The 20,643-nt window shown below is 43.9% G+C and overlaps 3 non-coding genes across 3 annotated transcripts; all 3 read left to right on the top strand.

Annotated features, from left to right (window-relative positions):
* The first annotated feature begins 2,465 nt into the window (after positions 1-2,465).
* trnaq-uug (transfer RNA glutamine (anticodon UUG)) lies at positions 2,466-2,548 on the top strand. Its single transcript has one exon. It is a non-coding gene; the product is annotated as a tRNA-Gln (tRNA).
* A 2,129-nt stretch (positions 2,549-4,677) lies between these two features.
* trnar-ucg (transfer RNA arginine (anticodon UCG)) lies at positions 4,678-4,750 on the top strand. Its single transcript has one exon. It is a non-coding gene; the product is annotated as a tRNA-Arg (tRNA).
* A 1,437-nt stretch (positions 4,751-6,187) lies between these two features.
* Positions 6,188-6,269, top strand: trnas-aga (transfer RNA serine (anticodon AGA)). The gene has a single exon. It is a non-coding gene; the product is annotated as a tRNA-Ser (tRNA).
* Positions 6,270-20,643: the final 14,374 nt, after the last annotated feature.

Below are 20,643 nucleotides of genomic sequence, written 5' to 3'. Positions count from 1 at the left end.
TAGTTGACAATTTAGTGTGCCAGACATCTGGGAATGCAGTTGTGGGATACATATTCTTGGCAAAGAATTTATGTGGCCGTCACTAATTGCCACGGCCAGCTGTCCCGAGTAGCTATACGTACAGACAGCATGCATCCTCGAGAGCAGCACAATAGTACTAGAAAATGGCAATCAGAAAGCAGCCAGAGATTTTCTAGAAGCAGGGCACCCATCCATGGATTCCATCAATAAACACATTGATCAGGATCCAATCTGCAACACCAACAACCGGACCCAGCGGCAATGAAACTAAATCAATTCCAACCGCCACAGGATAGTAGGCTTCACAACAGGCTCTGCAACCCTGAGGATGTTACCCAGAACTGTGAGGATCCCGCTTCCCAGCACCGCAAAACATTCCAACAACATCTCCATGAAGCCAACGAGCTTCACATCTTTCTGCTCCAAAGCACTCCGATTTTTCACAGCAGAGTTCACATTGAACTCCCGCGTGCAAGGTGAGGATGCCAAACCCAACATAATCAATAATGGCAGTGAGAGCGAGGGCAACAATTTCCATTGTCATATGGACAGCCACAAACACTCTCTTTGAAAGGTACCTTTAAATATGAAAGTCTGTGCAGCAGTATAATCGGGGAACCAAGTAGCCTGCGCTGGGTATTCATATTTCAGACAATTTCCATTGTTCACCGTTTTCACTGAAAGTGAATGGATATTACTACTTCATTGCTGATATGAAACCGGATTCTGCATTGTATCTGCTCGCCGTTTTTGTTGTTGCAGTGGCAAAAAGGTTGGCAATCGCGATGAGCAATGTTTTTTGTATTTCTCGCATTTCCTTCATTACTGTCCTGGTGAAGGGGGCTGGTGATTGGTCCTCTCGATCAGATGGAGTCATCAGCGCATTGTTGACCTAATTTCATCACGAGTGCAATTGGTAAACTTCATTTTTCATGGATTATTGCTGTTCCGTTTTGTTTTATGTTTGTTGAGCACTTCCTGTGACTTGGCAATGCACTAAATCTCCAGTATGTCCGGAATTGCCTCGCTGCCGTTTCTCTGAGCAGTTCATGACATGTGCCTGGCAATTGTCCACACTTTCTGTTTTGCTTCTGTTCCACATGAAGAGTTGTCAGTTTCTGGATTCGTTGGAGAGCTGACGGGGCTAACATTATCCGTGCGGTATTATTCTTCAGCCAAACTCTTTGATGGCAAAATTGGGAAGGTGCCAAACGAACGGTCATTGGCAGCAAAAGTCCGGAAAGACCCTCATTGCTGGGTCAACTTGTCCCATCCACCTTTCAGAAATATAGGCAAACGCGCTGACTGCGTAACAAACAGAGTGCATGTTTTTTTTTCCAAATGGTGCATTAAAACTGGTGTCAGCTGCGGGAGCAGAACAAAGATGCCGAGCACGGAAAAAGACCCTACTATCGAACCTGTCCCTGCTGAAACGATAACCGAAATTAATTGAACCATATTTGCCAAAATGTGTTCCTTATCTCTCCGAACGCTTCCTGTCTATATACCCATTCGGATGCCATTGAATTTGCCTTAAATGTGGCAAATCATTCTGCACACACAAAAATGTCTGAGTGAACTCGCTGAGTTTCTGCATGACACCATGATCAAACTTTGGGCCAAAGTTGGAAACTGCGACTAGAAAAATGGCTCTCTGATTAGCCGCAATGCACAAAGGGCGGAATGGCCTTTTCCCACTTTGTGAACCTTCGAAGACAAGTTGAAAATAATCTGCAACGAAAATGTTCTTGTGAGGATTTACTTGTGAGGATTCGGTACTCTCAGCACCGTGGCCCGGATCGTATTACCGCTCATGGAATGGTTGTATTGTTCAGCAAACATATCGGTGTACCAGTACTTCTGCCGATTTTCCGATGCTGGCAGGTCATTGGTTTTGTCCAAAACATTATGAAGGTTAACATAAAAGAAATAGCTGCAGGTGCTGGAAATCTGAGACAAAAACGAAAATTGTTTGCGGAACGCAGCAAGACTGGCAACAGAAACGTCGACTTTCCTGCTCCTCGGATGCTGCCTGACCTGCTGTGCTTTTCCAGCATCACTTCAGGTCCAAGAATACTCAGATCATTGCTTACCTCTGCTGGTCATGTCAGCAAAGAGGTCTAGCAAATTGCCAAGTGTGATTTTCCTTTCAATAAATATTTTGACTCAGTTTGCCTGCAAATATCTTTTCCTACCTTTGTGCTTTTCTTCTTTTACATTGGTGCCTCGCAACTTACAAATGACTGCAAAGGTATGAAAAGAGATGGAAGCATTTCGCTCATCAAGTCAACGGTAGCTTTCAATGAGATCACGGCTGATTTGGTCAATGCTCAACCGCTCTGAGCTGTCTGTTGTCATGGCCGAGGGGTGAAGGCGATGGATTAGAAATCCATTGGAGTTTCCCCACGCTGATTTGGTCAATGCTCAACCGACCTGAGCTGTCTGTAGTCATGGCCGAGTGGTTAAGGCAATGGATTTTGAAATCGATTGGAGTATCCCCCCGTAGGTTCGAATCCTGCTGACTACGTTATGAATGCTTTCCTGCTGGTGCAATTTTCGCTCAAAGTTCAGAAAAACTATTTTGTGAACCAGGCCGGTAATCTGAGGAGACTTGGGAAACTCGAGTTCTTCATCAGAAATGTTCCATATTTAAAACATTATCTCTGTTTCTCTTTCCAGATACACTGCTCGACACATCGGGTTTCTGTAGTTGTTATTGAACGTCCTGAGCAGAAGTGCTGCTTTTCATTAGATTCCTTTAATCCCTGTCCACTGTTCTCTGACTCGGGTCAGTGGCAACACTTCCTCCTGCTCGTCAAAGTGCTCATTCCCCACGGCTCCCTCTCCGTCATTTGAAACAACCGCAGGAAATCGCCACTTAACCATCTTTGTTCCAAAGTGAAACTTATCAGCCTCCTGAATCTCTCCACCAAACGGGACTTCTCATCCCTGGACATGGTGTAAGCCAGAGGATTGTGAAGAGATACTGTGAAAATATTGTCAGTTGGCAGTTGAAAAAATGTTTAGGAAGCAAACCATATAATTTAGGCTCCAGCTTTGTAAATCTTGAGAAACTCTTTGGGAAATGGAATCAGAGGAGAATGAAGAAGTGTGAACTGTCGGACCGAGTAGAGGACGGGACATTGAATCTGATGTTCTCGGGACAGGAACTGATCTGAGACATTGAAATCATTCTCGCTCACGTACGTGAGGAATGCAAACTTCATCTGGACTCTTTGACAATGAAAAACTCTGGAACACTCAAGACAATATCCAAATATTTACTGGGATCACTACAGTACGAGTACTATAGATGAGTCATTTTTTGCCCAGTGTGTGCAGGAGGGCTTCCTGACACAGTACGTACACATGCCTTCAAGGGACGAAGCCACTTTCGATTTAGTACTGGGTAACGAGCCTGGCCAGGTTTTAGATTCGGAAGTAGGTGAGCACTTTGGAGACAGCGATCCCAATTCTCTCAGGTTTACTTTCGTGATTGAAAGGGATAGGTGTACTCCACGGAGCAAGAGTTTCAGCTGGTGGAAGGGAAATTACGATGCAATGAGGTAAGATTTAGGAAGCGTAGAATGGGGTAGGAAACTGCAGGGGGTGAGCACATTAAAATGTGGAGCTTATTCAAGGAAAAGCTCCTGTGTGTCCTAGATAAGTATGTACCTGTCAGGCAGGGAGGAAGATATAGAACGCGTGAGCCGTGGTTTACTAAGGAAGTGGAATCCCTGGTCAAGAAGAACAAGAAGTCTTATGTTAGGACAAAATGTGAAAACTCAGTTAGAGCGCTCGAGGGTTCCGACGATATCAGGAGAGACCTAAAAAGAGAGCTGAGAAGAGCCAGGAGGAGTCATGAGAAGTTGTTAGCAGATAGGATCAAAGTTAACCTTAAGGCTTTCCATAGGTATGTCAGGAATAAAAGAATGACGAGAGTTAAATTTGTGACAATCAAGGATAATAGTGGGAAGTTGTGTGTGGAGTCAGAGGAGATAGGGGAAGCACGAAATAAATATTTTTCGACAGTGTTCGCTATAGAAAATGAAAATGTTGGCGAGGAAGATACAGAGCTACTTGCGTCTAGACGAGAAGAGATTGAGGTTCACAAGAAAGAGATATTAGAAATACTGCAGAGTGTGAAAATAGATAAGTCAGCTGGGCCGGATGGGAGCGATCTGATTTTGTTTAGCAAATGCAATGCAGGAAGGTACAAATCAAGCTGATGCTTACAACGGCTCGTTTTGAGCCGCTAATTTCAGTGAAGTGGCGGCGCCAATAAAAGGTGTCACGCATCTCGTCTAATTCCACATCCTGAGCTCGAAATGACCAGAGGTTTCTCGCCGAGTTTCTGCAGGGTCTTGTTTGGACGACACCATGACACTTTTTCACTGGAGTGGATCATGAAATCGCGTCGTGACTGTGAATAAAACGATGGAAACTTCCAGCAGAGAAGGAGGCGACCCTGAAGCAGGCAGCTGAGGACAAATGTCTCTCCTTTGCCAGTGAAAGGCACTGCTTCACAAATTGGAAACTTCGAAGTGAAGCAATGTTGGTGATTATCTTCGGTGCTTGTTCACCTTTTTCATTCTGATTCCGTGAAAGTCCATGGCATGACATATCGACATTCTGCCAAGTGCCGGTTTGTCTCTTGGGCCAGTGGCGTAATGGATAACGCGTCTGACTTCGGATCAGAAGATTGTAGGTTCGAATCCTACCTGGCTCGAGGGGGGATGTTTCGCTTTACTCGTGGTATACGTTGACGCTCCCCTTGTAAAGTTCTCTCGGGACATCTCCTCTGTGCTTCCGCATGTAAAGCTTGCATTTGTCCTATTGTCCATTTCAAATTCCAGCTCTCCACAACGGACACCTCCGTCAGTTTGGCGGTATCTTCTGGTGTGTCTCCCTCTGTGGTGAAAATGAGCATGAGTTCCTCAAAAGAGTTACAATTCGTTATACTTCTGTCCCATTATTGTGCAATGTAAGAACATAGGATAACCTCATTGACATTTGACCTGGAAACATTAGAACACACGAGGCTTTGGGCCAAAGTTCGAAACTGCGACTGGAATACATGGCTCTCTGATTAGCCGCAATGCACACGGGCGGAATGGCCTTTTCCCACTTTGTAAATCTTCGAAGACAATTTGAAAAATATCTGCAACGAAAATGTTCAGACAGGGTGTTTTATTTACACCAAATACGATAGTATCTATCGCCTTGTCTTGTTATTTACTTGTGAGGATTCGGTACTCTCAGCACCGTGGCCCGGATCGTATTCCCGCTCATGGAATGGTTGCATTGTTCAGCAAACTTATCGGTGTACCAGTACTTCTGCCGATTTTCCGATGTTGGCAGGTCATTGGTTTTGTCCAAAACATTATGAAGGTTAACATAAAACAAATAGCTGCAGGTGCTGGAAATCTGAGCCAAAAACTAAAATTGTTTGTGCAGCAGAGCATGACTGGCAACAGAAACGTCGACTCTCCTGCTCCTCGGATGCAGCCTGACCTGCTGTGCTTTTCCAGCAAAACTCTGATCTAAAGTCAGGTTTCCAGCATCTGCAGTCCTCACTTTTGCCTAGTTTCTTCAGTGTCTCTGGTTCCCAATTCAAGAAGTCCATCTCTAGCGGTTTCATGTTTGTACCTCCGTGCTGAGGAGTTGAAGAGTGAAGAAAAGTAACTCATCTCCTCCATCTCTGGGGTAATTAGGGACTGAAAATGAATCGTGTCACATTGAAATATATCTACATGCGAATTAATCTCTGTCTTTTATTGGGAACCATCTCTTTCATTGTAACCATCAGGAAAGATCATTTCGTTCGCCAGAAAAAGAAATGAATATGTCACTAACCTTTGTTTGCTTCAGGTCCGAGAATACTCAGATCAATAGCTCCCTTGCTTACTTCTGCTGGTCATGTTCGCAAAGAGATATGGCAAATTGCCAAGTGTGATTTTCCTTTCAATAAATAATTTTGACTCAGTTTGCCTGCAAATATCTTTTCCTACCTTTGTGCTTTTCTTCTTTTACATTGGTGTCTCGCAGCTTACAAATGACAGCAAAGGTATGAAAGGAGATGGGAGCATTTCGCTCATCAAGTCAACGGTAGCTTTCAATGAGATCACGGCTGATTAGGTCAATGCTCAACGCACCTGAGCCGTCTGTAGTCATTGCCGAGTGGTTAAGGCGATGGATTAGAAATCCATTGGGGTTTCCCCACGTAGGTTCGAATCCTGCTGACTACGTTATGAATGCTTTCCTGCTGGTACAATTTTCGCTCAAAGTTCAGAAAAACTATTTTGTGAACCAGGCCGGTAATTTGATTAGACTTGGGAAACTCGAGTTCTACATCAGAAATGTTCCATATTTAAAACATTATCTCTGTTTCTCTTTCCAGATACACTGCTCGACACATCGGGTTTTGCAGCTGTTATTGAACATCCTGAGCAGAAGTGCTGCTTTTCATTAGATTCCTTTCATCCCTGTCCACTGTTCTCTGACTCGGGTCAGTGGCAACACTTCCTCCTGCTCGTCAAAGTGCTCATTCCCCACCGCTCCCTCTCCCATCATTAGAAACAACCGCAGGAAATCGCCACTTAACCATCTTTGTTCCAAAGTGAAACTCATCAGCCTCGGGAATCTCTCCACCAAACGGGACTTCTCATCCCTGGACATGGTGCAAGCCAGAGGATTGTGAAGAGATACTGTGAAAATATTGTCAGTTGGCAGTTGAAAAAATGTTTAGGAAGCAAACCATATAATTTAGGCTCCAGCTTTGTAAATCTTGAGAAACTCTTTGGGAAATGGAATCAGAGGAGAATGAAGAAGTGTGAACTGTCGGACCGAGGAGAGGACGGGACATTGACTCTGATGTTCTCGGGACAGGAACTGATCTGAGACATTGAAATCATTCTCGCTCACGTACGTGAGGAATGCAAACTTCATCTGGACTCTGGGACAATGAAAAACTCTGGAACACTCAAGACAATATCCAAATATTTACTGGGATCACTACAGTACGAGTACTATAGATGAGTCATTTTTTGCCCAGTGTGTGCAGGAGGGCTTCCTGACACAGTACGTACACATGCCTTCAAGGGACGAAGCCACTTTCGATTTAGTACTGGGTAACGAGCCTGGCCAGGTTTTAGATTCGGAAGTAGGTGAGCACTTTGGAGACAGCGATCCCAATTCTCTCAGGTTTACTTTCGTGATTGAAAGGGATAGGTGTACTCCACGGAGCAAGAGTTTCAGCTGGTGGAAGGGAAATTACGATGCAATGAGGTAAGATTTAGGAAGCGTAGAATGGGGTAGGAAACTGCAGGGGGTGAGCACATTAAAATGTGGAGCTTATTCAAGGAAAAGCTCCTGTGTGTCCTAGATAAGTATGTACCTGTCAGGCAGGGAGGAAGATATAGAACGCGTGAGCCGTGGTTTACTAAGGAAGTGGAATCCCTGGTCAAGAAGAACAAGAAGTCTTATGTTAGGACAAAATGTGAAAACTCAGTTAGAGCGCTCGAGGGTTCCGACGATATCAAGAGAGACCTAAAAAGAGAGCTGAGAAGAGCCAGCAGGAGTCATGAGAAGTTGTTGGCAGATAGGATCAGGGTTAACCCTAAGGCTTTCCATAGGTATGTCAGGAATAAAAGAATGACGAGAGTTAAATTTGTGACAATCAAGGATAATAGTGGGAAGTTGTGTGTGGAGTCAGAGGAGATAGGGGAAGCACTAAATAAATATTTTTCGACATTGTTCGCTATAGAAAATGAAAATGTTGGCGAGGAAGATACAGAGCTACTTGCGTCTAGACGAGAAGAGATTGAGGTTCACAAGAAAGAGATATTAGAAATACTGCAGAGTGTGAAAATAGATAAGTCAGCTGGGCCGGATGGGAGCGATCTGATTTTGTTGAGTAAATGCAATGCAGGAAGGTACAAATCAAGCTGATGCTTACAACGGCTCGTTTTGAGCCGCTAATTTCAGTGAAGTGGCAGCGCCAATAAAAGGTGTCACGCATCTCGTCTAATTCCACATCCTGAGCTCGAAATGACCAGAGGTTTCTCGCCGAGTTTCTGCAGGGTCTTGTTTGGACGACACCATGACACGTTTTCACTGGAGTGGATCATGAAATCGCGTCGTGACTGTGAATAAAACGATGGAAACTTCCAGCAGAGAAGGAGGCGACCCTGAAGCAGGCAGCTGAGGACAAATGTCTCTCCTTTGCCAGTGAAAGGCACTGCTTCACAAATTGGAAACTTCAAAGTGAAGCAATGTTGGTGATTATCTTCGGTGCTTGTTCACCTTTTTCATTCTGATTCCGTGAAAGTCCATGGCATTACATATCGACATTCTGCCAAGTGCAGGTTTTTCTCTTGGGCCAGTGGCGTAATGGATAACGCGTCTGACTTCGGATCAGAAGATTGTACGTTCGTGTCCTACCTGGCTCGAGGGGGGATATTTCGCTTTAACCGTGGTATACGTTGACGCTCCCCTTGTAAAGTTCTCTCGGGACATCTCCTCTGTGCTTCCGCATGTAAAGCTTGCATTTGTCCTATTGTCCATTTCAAATTCCAGCTCTCCACAACGGACACCTCCGTCAGTTTGGCGGTATCTTCTGGTGTGTCTCCCTCTGTGGTGAAAATGAGCATGAGTTCCTCAAAAGAGTTACAATTCGTTATACTTCTGTCCCATTATTGTGCAATGTAAGAACATAGGATAACCTCATTGACATTTGACCTGGAAACATTAGAACACACGAGGCTTTGGGCCAAAGTTCGAAACTGCGACTGGAATACATGGCTCTCTGATTAGCCGCAATGCACACGGGCGGAATGGCCTTTTCCCACTTTGTAAATCTTCGAAGACAATTTGAAAAAAAATCTGCAACGAAAATGTTCAGACAGGGTGTTTTATTTACACCAAATACGATAGTATCTATCGCCTTGTCTTGTTATTTACTTGTGAGGATTCGGTACTCTCAGCACCGTGGCCCGGATCGTATTCCCGCTCATGGAATGGTTGTATTGTTCAGCAAACATATCGGTGTACCAGTACTTCTGCCGATTTTCCGATGCTGGCAGGTCATTGGTTTTGTCCAAAACATTATGAAGGTTAACATAAAACAAATAGCTGCAGGTGCTGGAAATCTGAGCCAAAAACGAAAATTGTTTGTGCAGCGGAGCATGACTGGCAACAGAAACGTCGACTCTCCTGCTCCTCGGATGCAGCCTGACCTGCTGTGCTTTTCCAGCATCACTCTGATCTAAAGTCAGGTTTCCAGCATCTGCAGTCCTCACTTTTGCCTAGTTTCTTCAGTGTCTCTGGTTCCCAATTCAAGAATTCCATCTCTAGCGGTTTCATGTTTGTACCTCCGTGCTGAGGAGTTGAAGAGTGAAGAAAAGTAACTCACCTCCTCCATCTCTGGGGTAATTAGGGACTGAAAATGAATCGTGTCACATTGGAATATATCTACATGCGAATTAATCTCTGTCTTTTATTGGAACCATCTCTTTCATTGTAACCATCAGGAAAGATCATTTCGTTCGCCAGAAAAAGAAATGAATATGTCACTAACCTTTGTTTGCTTCAGGTCCGAGAATACTCAAATCAATAGCTCCCTTGCTTACTTCTGCTGGTCATGTTCGCAAAGAGATATGGCAAATTGCCAAGTGTGATTTTCCTTTCCTTTCAATAAATAATTTTGACTCAGTTTGCCTGCAAATATCTTTTCCTACCTTTGTGCTTTTCTCGCACCTTACAAATGACAGCAAAGGTATGAAAGGAGAGGAAGATACTGAGATACTTGCTTCCAGAGTACTAGAGATTGAGGTTCACAAGGATTAGGTGATAGAAATACTGCAGAATGTGATAACAGACAAGTCCCCTGGGGATGGGATCTGTCCTCGTATCCTCTGGGAAGCAAGGGAAGAGATTGATGAGCATTTGGCATCGATCGTCAAATCATCGTTATCTACAGGAATAGTGCCTGTGCAATGGAGCATAGCATACGTTGTTCCCGTGTTCAAAAAGTGTCGTAGAGACAACCCTGCTAATTACAGACCAGTGAGTCTCACTGCAGTTGTTAGTAACGTGTTGGAAAAGGTTATTATAGATAGGATTTATGACCATCTAGAAAAGAAAAATCTGATCAGGGACAGTCAGCACGGTTTTGTGATGGGTAGGCCTTGCCTAACGAATCTTATTGACTTTTTTGACAAAGTGACCAAACAGGGAGATGACAGTAAACCGGTTGATGTGGTGGATATGGGTTTCAGCAAGTTGTTCGATAAGGTTCCCCACAATAGGCTATTATATAAAATGCGATGGAATGGAATTGTGGGAGAGATGGCAGCTTTGATCATTAATTGGCTTGCCAATAGAAAACATTGTTATAGTTGATGGAACATGTTCTTCTTGGTGTCCAGGTACTGGCGACGTACCACAAGGGTCGGTGTTAGGACCACTGCTGTTACATGAGGTCTAACCTTGCCAATCAGTCTCCCATGGGGAACATTGTTGAACGCCTTACTGAAGTCCATATAGATCACATTTACTGCTTCGTCCTCATCAATCTTCTTTGTTACTTCACAAAATTCATTCAAGTTTGTGAGACATGACTTCCCACGCACAAAGCCATGTTAACTGTCCCGAATCAATCCTTGTCTTTCCAAATACATGTACATTCTGTTCCTCAGGATTCCGTCCAACAATTAGAGCATTCTTGGCAGATGCAGTTTCATGTCGGGAATGCGAGTTCATATACTTTGTTGGGAAGAATCAAAAGACACGCTACTATTAAAATCGATAGAAACGCAAAAGATGTGCAGTGCAGAGGAGTCTCAGTGTTCTTATACATGAAACGAACAAAGGTTAATCACATATTTATTTCTTGCTGCCAAAAGAAAGCCTTTTCTGATGCTCACAATTAAAGAGATGGTTTTCAAGAAAATAGGGAAATTAAGTCACCAGTAGAGTAATCAATTACCAAGATATCCCTCGTGATGTTTTATGGGACATGTGGGATTTTTTTGATTATTGTTCTCCAAACGTTTTTACAATGGAACCGAGAGTTTTAGATGGGAAGTTAAGATCACGCATGACTATTGCCATTTTCGTCACTCACACACAATATTTTTTCCTTGTACGATTTATTTCGCTTTGTGGTTACTGCGAGTGGGCTTGTAAACTACACATGCTTGTGAGTTCATTCCTCACTGTTCCTCAACTCCAGCCAAACAGACTTTACGTCCTTATTTACTGAATCGAGGTAATCTCTAACCATTGCATAAATGTCATTAAAACTTCGATATTTCACAGGCCTCTGTATATCATCTTACAATATTAATTGATCCTTTACTGTATTGCAGTTGCGCAAAAGAAGAGAAAAATTGAAGAGAGAATGGTGGACCTCCGCTTCACACACCCGTTATTGAAGCGAAAATGCAGATTACTGCCCATAATGCGATCGTGGAATCATGTGCCAAACCCTCAGGAATCACAGAATAAGTGTAGTGCCACAGGGCATGTCAGGGACAGCACCAGAAAGACAACAGAAATGCTGCTCTGAGCTCCTATTTTGGATATATTTCTCAATGAGCAATAGAGTGTTACATGTGTTCCATCAGGAGTTACCTCACACAAGGAAGTAACCAGTGCTTCAGACGGTCATATCATCCGAGTTCCAAGCCTTGGAATCAGAGACATTCAATATTCTGTGCATAACTGCAAGGAACAGCTGTCCGAGGTGTTTACAGTCCAGGAGAAATTATGAATGCAGCTCTCTAGTTGTCAGCCTCTTTCTCCTATGTCGTGTTTCGTGCAGTCCCTGCGGGGAATGTCGTCAACCACGTTTGACCTGCACATGATGCGGATTGGGCCTTGTTTTCTCGTGAGTTGTTGTCTGAGTGAGGCTCTCGGTTTCTGTGCTGTCATAAGTCCGAGTGTTCGGAGGAGTCTGGATATCGTTTTCCAGAATTTGTTTTTAATACAGGGAAGTATGATTTAAAAATTACCTCAAAGCATATCCTTGTTGGGAACTTTGTGTGCCATGCATTTGCGAATGAAAGTGTGTGGATATTGGTTCTTGGCAAAGAATTTGTGTGGGCGTCAGTCCAGCAGTCCCTAGTAGCAATACGTACAAACGGCAAGGGCCACACATTCGACTAGAATAGTACAACAATAATCGGACAGGGCAAGCAGAAGACAGCCAGACAATTCCTGGAAGCAGGGCACTCATCCACGGATTCCATCCGTTGGACCCAATCTGCATCCCCAACAAACGGAAGCAGCAGGAATGAAACCAAATGAATTCGTACCAAAACATGAGAGCAGCGCTTCACATGAACCTCTGTAGCGCTGAGAATGTCACCCAGACAGGCGAGGAAAAGTCTGCAAACCATCTTCCTCGCGTCACCGAACTTTTCAACAAGAACTCCAGAAGCATCCGAACTTCACATCTTTCTGCTCCAAAACACTCCGCTTTTCCACAACAGAGAATTGCACACTCAACTACCGCGTGTAAGATGAGAATATCGGCCCCTACACTACCAAGGGCGGCAGTAAGAGCGAGGGGAAACGGCTGCCACTGTCATTCCACAGCTACAAACGCTCTCTTTGAAAGGTACATTTTCGTATGAATGTCGGGGCAGCAGTAGAATATGGGAACTAAACAGCCCGCGCTGTGTATTCATATTCTGGACAATGTGAGTTGTTCACAGTTTTCCCTGAAAGTGAGTAGACGTCGTTATTTCACCGTTGTTGTGAAGCCAGATCCTGCACTAAATCTGCTCCCTCGTTTTTTGTTGTTGTGGCTAAAAGTTGGGCAATCGCAACGTAAAACTTTGTTATATTTCTCTCATTTCCTTCATTACTGTTCTGGTGAGGGAGGCTGGAGATTGGCTCGCTCGATCAGATGGAGGCACCAGCTCATTGTTGAGCTAATTTAATCGAGAACATAATTGGTAATATTCACTTTGCATGGTACATTTTTCTGTTATGTTTTATGTTACTTGAGCTCTTTCTGTTACTTGGCAATGCACTAACTCTCCAGAATGTCGGCAAGCTCCGTTTGGAATTGTTTCGGTGCTATTTGTCTGAGCCGTTCTTGACATACACGTCTCGCACTGCCTCACAGACAGAAGTAATGAGTTTGTGTGTCTGATAATGACTCTGCCTTTTGAGTTTTGCACCTTGTCCACGTTAAGAGCTGTCAGTTTTTGGATTCTCTGGAGAGTTGAGGGGACAACACGATTTGTGAGGTTTTTTTTAGTCAACGAGATTATTTGATGGAGAACTTGGGAATGTATCAAGGAGAATGGTCATTGTCTGTAAATGTCTGGAAAACATTCCTCTCTGTGTCATTTCAAAACATTACGCCTCAAGAAAAAATAAAATTCAAACACGCTGACTTAGTAACAAACAGCATGCGTTTTTGCAAGTGGTCTATTGAAACTGTTGTCAGGTACTGGAGTGTCACAGAATTGCCTTCTTCTCCAACTTGCACCTGCAGAACAGATGACCGTAACTAATCTGAACATATTTGCCAATATTTGTCCCTTATCTCTCCGAACACTTCCTGTCTGTATACCCATTTAGATGCCACTAAATGTGGCAATTTATTCCACACGCACAAAAATGTCTCCCTTTCAAATTGTACTGCTCTCACATAAAACCTATGCTATCTCGCTTAAAACTCACGTGAACTCTGAAAAATTGTAGATTGACTATGTTCTCTGCTCGTCTACCTCATTATTTTGTAAACTTTTCCAAGGACATCCCTCAGGCCTGAAGCTCCGGGGAAAACTATCGAAGAATATTCAGCTTCTCACTCATGTCCACACCGTGCAAACCTTTCAAATTGTTGTAATTTTTTTTTTAAATTATGCGAAGGTATTCATAGAAAGTGCCAGGGGAAATTGCCTGAAGTGAAGCGATGCTGAAACATTAGTCTTGACAGGTTTGGCACTTAGTTATCGTCAGGGAGCGTCGCCGAGTGGTTTAATGTAGGCAAAAACAATGAATACAGATGCTGGAGACCAGATTCAGGATCAGTGGTGCTGAAGAGCGCAGCAGTTCAGGCAGCATCAGAGGAGGAGTAAAATCGACGTTTCGGGCGATACCCTATATTCCTGATGAAGGGCTTTTGCCTGAAACGTCGATTTTACTGCTACTCGGATGCTGCGTGAACTGCTGTGCTCTTCCAGAGAGGTTTAATGTGCTAGGTTAGGGTCCAGTCTCTATTGCGTCGTGGGTTTGAAACCCAACTTTGCAATAGAACAACTGCAGGCAGCTTTTTATGACAGAACTACACAGGTCCTGATATTGCTTTATGGGTGTGTTTGTTACTCCTCGGGTCTCTCACCCTCTCTGCGATAAACACGGGAACATGAGCAACTGAATCTTAAAATAATGAGAACTACTGCTGTCCACATCCTCTCGAGAACTGTGCGTTTGGATGTGTACACGCACAATTTTGCAGCAGGTTGCAGTGTCTCAAATGGTCAGAGCATTTGGCTGAAATGTTGGTTGTCCTAGCCCAAAAAGAGCACAGAGCCTCAAATATTTCACATCAAGTATTGAGACCGACCATATACTGACAATACAACCACGAGAATCCACCCATGATTGACCCTGAGTCCACAGTGAGTAAGATGGTCACGTGCAGCAGAATGTGACCCCACTCTCTACAAGCCCCTGCTGCCACCAGAAAGGGGCCACTGCAGTTTCAATCAGCGGCTTCCTGCCCAGCCATGGGTCACAGCTCATGGAAACTCCTTCCTCAGGAATGGCTGTTGCCGTGTGAAAGGGTAAATAATTCTAATTCAAATTGCAAATGGCTTCAGAAGATTGTTCCTGTTTTTAAAACATTTTATAATCAGAAGTCCTGTCTCGAATATTAGAAGTGGTTAACTTTGTAGGCAGGTAGAACAAAGCAAGTGTTGATTGTGAGGACTCTGTCCCTTCAGCAGACGGGATTCCCTACACTCTAATCAGAAATTATTTGGTTTCCTGAGGTATTTTCCCGATTGATTTGCAGTCTGCCAGAGTGTCTAGGAATCAGTTCGGCGACCTAAGGATCAGGGTCAAAATATGAACATATTAACAGAGAATCGTAAATCCCGGGGCAAGGCCTAAATGGATTGTAATGGTCTGAAGGAATAAATCTGAGAATTGAAAGACTTGAATAATGTTATTTTCAATGGGGAGGAATGAACGAGATTTTTGAAAATTGCCGTGTCAGCTGAATTAAACTCAGTATGAAATCATAAATTAACCAACACCAATCCTGTCCTGGTTCGCTCAGTCGGTAGAGTTTGAGACCTTTGATCTCAATGATGTGGGGTCGAGACCCGCGCAGGGCGCTGTTGTTTGCTAATAGGTTTGCCGCTCTCCATTAATGTCGCAGGAGCGAATTCGCTCGCTGGGGCAGGTTTTGTTGACACATTTTTTCCTCCGTTTTTGATCATCTCTTAGTTTCTGAGTGAAAACTGTCTCCAATGTACTGCAGGTGCAAGAGACAAAGTTATCAGTTCGGCCGAATATGCTATAAACGATGTCCCTTCCAAAACGTGAGGTACCATTCCAAACATGCCCCAACCAAAATGTCCAGAGACGTCGAATGCGAATGGCCACATGACAGTGACAGCTGCATGTCAAATGGTGCTGTATTGAATTAACTGAATGAGAATGCTCTGATGGAAACCGAATGGAACTCTCCCTGAAATTTTCCCAATTCACTCGGTAAATGATGCTGTTTGTACCCATATGGGTTTACGGAATGAACAGCTTATTGTCAGTAACAGAGGTGGGGGTGATGCAGGATAGTGAGATTTCTGTGTGGGTCAGAAGTGATTTGTTCGAACAGGGAATTCAAACGTCCACAGAGCAGACATAGCTGATTGGTCCAGGATCACACTTCTCCCTTCTGTTTCAGTACCAACAAAAGAAATTGCGGGAAAATCTCAACAGGACTGGTAGAATCTTGGAATGGAAAACCGAGTTAAGTCTTCAAGACCAGTGACACTTATTTCTCCATGTCCATCTCCGTCTACCTTTTTATTGAATATCTCCTGACTCTCAACTTTATACTCAGTTTCTCTTTTATTACTCCGTCTCCAAACATTCTCCCAGTCTCAAAATTTAATCGCAGATCTGTTTCATCTCTCACCTCGCCGAGTTATGAGAGGAGGATTTCGAAATGCACGATTAACTCTGTTTGTATTTCCTTAGATACTGGATGGCCAGAGACCAGAAGGCATCAGAGTACAGTTAGAGCTTTCAGCCCATCTGGTCTGCCCGCCATTCGGTCATGACTCATATCGTTCCCAAACCAATTCTCAGCCTTCTATCTGTGACACTTAGCTCCCCTGAATTTAGGATCCTGTCTTTTTCCCAGAGTGCGAATGAAACCATCCCAACCGTCTCCACATCTGCTGGCGGCTGTTACACCGTATCTGTGTGTGATCGAGCTCGGTTTCAGGCCCACACAGCAAACACGTCTGTTCTGAACAATGCACTTCCCGCTACATGACAGATCGATCGGGTCTCTGACCACATGGTTTTTCTGCGAGTCAGTAGTTAGCTCCTTCACCACCCACGGAAAGTACCGTTGCTTCAAAATGTGGGGACAAAGAACGATAGGCACAAGAGTTTGTACAGGTTAGGTCGAAAGGGTTATTGTGAACTTCAGTGGAGTCCCTGCTTCAGAGTCTGGGTTTGAATCGCCTAGGCCTGGATAAAATTCCAATTCAGGAAATGAAGATTTATTTCTCTTCTTGTCGCTAATCTGAAAGAAAACTATTTTCTGCTTCCACAGAGAGCACAGACCCGGTTCTGCCAGAAGGAATCCAGTGATTGATTGCTGGAATCTTAGAGTCATAGAGATGTACTGCAGGGAAACAGACCCTTCGTTCAAACCTCTCCGTGCTGACCGGAAATCCCAACCCAATTTGGTCCCTCTTGCCAGCACACTGCCCATATCCCTCAAGACCCTTCCTACCCATATACCATTTCAAATGCCTCTTGAATGTTGCAATTGTACGAGCCACCACCACATCCTCTGGCAGCCATGGCAGCACATACACGAATAAATTGTCACTGCAAATCCCCTCTAAGGATCTCGCCTTTCTGAGCTGAAACTATCACGCTGTTCATTCAATGTCGCTGGGTTTAATTCTTGGAACTTCCTCCCTTTCGACATCATGGCTGTATCACTGTGTTGAGCACTTCGAGGACGAAGTAAAGTAACTTACCATCTCAATCTTTTGAGTAATTATGGTTGGGCAGTGAAGCCTATCCCAAAGAGTGACGTGTATTCTCCTGAATTTCGTTTGAAAAAGCTGCAGTTTCCAAGTGGACACCCGAAACTGGTCCGGAACAAGTGTAAAGTTTCGAAGGGAAAGTAGGATAAACTGAAAGTCAATGATGACTGGGATGAATGAGGCAGAAAGTGAGTGAGGGGCTGTTGGTACAAGGATCAATGTCAGTGCTAATGGTTTAGCCCTTACTGCCCACTGTTAACATCGACTCACACACCATTCCTGGTAGATTCACCACCATTACCCTGATCTCTTGGTATGAGTTTCCCTCTGTGCATATTCAGGCGGTAAATCGGCCCCGAGAGGATGAACGCATACTGTTTATCCCGTCAGGTTAAAGAGGTGAAGGCATCAGTTTGAAATCAAAGCAAGAAGAGATTGCCTCTTCCTGTACATTTTCAGTGGACAGTCACCAGCTGTGAACTTCTTTTCTGCACGAGCGGATGTTGATATAAATTCTCATCGAGCAGCTTTATTACAGAAAGGTGGTCCGATTAACTGTGATCAAATACTTCATTAAATGCTCTTATTGATTTGAAGAACAGTGTCTGTGGTTTCGTCAGTTAAAGCATATGGTAATAACCAGGCGTTAATGGTGTCAAATGCTGTCAAATGTTCTGTACATTGAAAGTTCATTGTTTAAACTTCTTGTAAAAGCCGTATTGTTTATCCAACATCGCGAAAGTGACGGATCAGCATGCTTCTTGTGTTTGAGCTCAGACCGTTGTTATTTCGTGCTACCAAGCCCTACCGCCTGATGTGGACCCATTAATCGATGTTCTATCCTGCTAATTCAACGCAGAGTTCTTTTTACTCTGTTCGACAAGGATTTGTCTATCTCTTCTACTATTATTCTCCGTCCGTCTTTTCAAGTTTGTTGGGAATAATGAAGAGATGCAGGAGACACTGCAGACTTGCACGACAATGTTGTAGTAATAACGCATCCAATGAGATAATGGCTCTCATTGTCTGCTGTCACCATTCATTGATTTTAGGCAAACGACAAAGGCACCATAGAAATCCTTTTATTGGAGAGAAACTGCTTTTTTTCTGGTCTATTATGAATGCTATTTAGAATTGTAAATGCTCATAACGTTTTGTGTGAACAAATGTCACCTGATCTCAGACCTAAGTAACACAGACATTACTTGGAGACTGTGAGCCCAGTTCTACACACTCTGGCCGGGAGGGATGAGAAAGCCACGGACCAGACTCCGATTTTAACACTTTTCCAAGAGTAGAAATGAAAAATGAGGGATATTGACAGACAGAGAGTGGGGGAATGTAGAAGAGAGTGAGATGGCACAGAGAGACAAAGGGAGGCAAACAGAAATTCTCCATTCACCATGGCTGCTCATCGACATAAAGGCGAAGAAAAAGGTAATGAAGGCCAGCCTTTCACCAACTCAGAGCAACAGCAACAACATTACAGCTTATAAAGGAATTTTGCATTTTTACAGATGTCGTCTGTCAGCTAATGAGAGATTCTGGTAGACATGCTGTTTCGTGAAGTGAAATTGACAATTACCCCGGCAATAAAACAATAAAAAGCATAAGTAGCCTGAATCTGTGATGTGAAACATTAAATCTCTTTGTCTCCACAGATGCTGTCATGCCTGCAGAGTTTCTCTGTCAATTCCTGTTGTTGATTCAGATTTCCAGGATTTGCACTTCTTTGTTTTATGCTAGTCTGAATCCTGTTTGTGACAATACTCGATTAATTGCCAGTTCCATACAACATTCCCTGCTTTGGGAAGGTTGTCAACAACATAAACGGTCAGAGGAAATCCCCCATTGCTACAGCAGTGAGAGCACTGAGTCCTTAACAGTAGACTTCCACGGAAAGTGAAATATGGCGCTGTAAGTTTTCTCAATGAATCCACTTTTACTTTTTTCATTTGGGATCATTTTAGCTGCACATCAGTTTCTTTCTTTCTTCCATTTCTGTCAGCTTGGAAAAGGCCTTTCCGCCCATCTGCAGTGAGGGTTATTGGACATTCATCTTTTCGAGTCCAGGAGCTACTATTTCTTGGAGGACCTTCTGCACTGCATCTCGGGTGGGGTGGGTGCGAGGCTGTACCACTATATTCACCTGTCTATAGATATCGGAGAAGGGTCAATCTATTCCACACCACCAGGCTTCCTCATCGCTCTTCTGAATCTTGGTTATTATTACCCTTGCCATGGCACCTCCTTCTTTGATAACAGGAAACCGATATCCCGTGTCAGGTGTACCTGTAGCCGTGGTGGATACTACTAAGTGCCAGTAACTGGGTACACAAGGATCTCTGCGTAAATATTTATTGAATTATTTATAGTCATCCTGGTTACCAAACGGGCATGTAAAGGTCAACTTAGCATCCTTGGTTAAGATTACCGTCTGCGGTTGTATCTCAGACACCCCTGCCTTCACGAGTCGTCCTGCCATGCAGCCCCATATTTTTATGAGTCTTCTAATCACTACTTGCACTTACTTGGATCCGGTGTTGTCCGATGTCTCCACAAGGTCAGCTACACGTTTGCAATGGCTGGCGTGTATCAACGTGGCTCTTTCGGCGATCTTAACAGCTGTCTGTGTTGTAGGGAGCCCTTGGAACGGTCCCAGCCAGCTGTTGGCCTTCAGGCTTTTGCTCCTGAAGTCTTTCACCACTATCCAGTCTTCAGTTTCTAGATTGTGCATCTTCCCTTCTGCTGGTTGGGGTAGTGCTGCCCTTCTTTTGATTCTGTATTTGAGACAGAAGTGTGGAGAGTTTTATACCGTAACATAACATCTCGTCCTCACAGTGGTCTATTATCTGTCTTACAATCGGTCTTGGGCCAATTCCTGTATTGGGCCACCTTCCAAACAAAATCTCAAACGTTCTAAGATTTACTCTTCCTCTCCTTCATATACATTAGCACAATTGGAAATGTCTTTGTCCATGGCACTTCTAATTCCTCACAACATTTTGCCAATTTATTTTTAAGGGTAGTTTTCTCTCTTTCAACTGCCCCACCGCTCCCTGGGTGATAGGCACAATGTTGCCTCACCTTTATTCCCAAGTAATTACTGATCTGCTGTACGGCAATATTTATAAATGGCTTTCCATTGTCCCTGCTTAGCCTTTCAGGGATGACCCATCTCGGAATTATTTCAATTAGCAAAGCCTTGGCTACCGCACTGGCATCCTGTTTAGACGTTGGAGCACTTCCACCACCTTGGGAAAACATCAACTATTACCAGACAATGCCTTTTCCCTTCGCTGGGTGTTAGTTCAATAAAATCCATCTGTAAATGTTCAAAGGGTCTTTGGGATTGGGGGTG

The sequence above is a fragment of the Chiloscyllium plagiosum genome, unplaced genomic scaffold (assembly GCF_037043375.1).
Source record: "Chiloscyllium plagiosum isolate Xiang-an unplaced genomic scaffold, Cpla_swu_hap1 HiC_scaffold_42, whole genome shotgun sequence".
NCBI classification, from domain to species: Eukaryota; Metazoa; Chordata; class Chondrichthyes; order Orectolobiformes; family Hemiscylliidae; genus Chiloscyllium; species Chiloscyllium plagiosum.
This window is presented reverse-complemented; position numbering and strand designations above follow the sequence as displayed.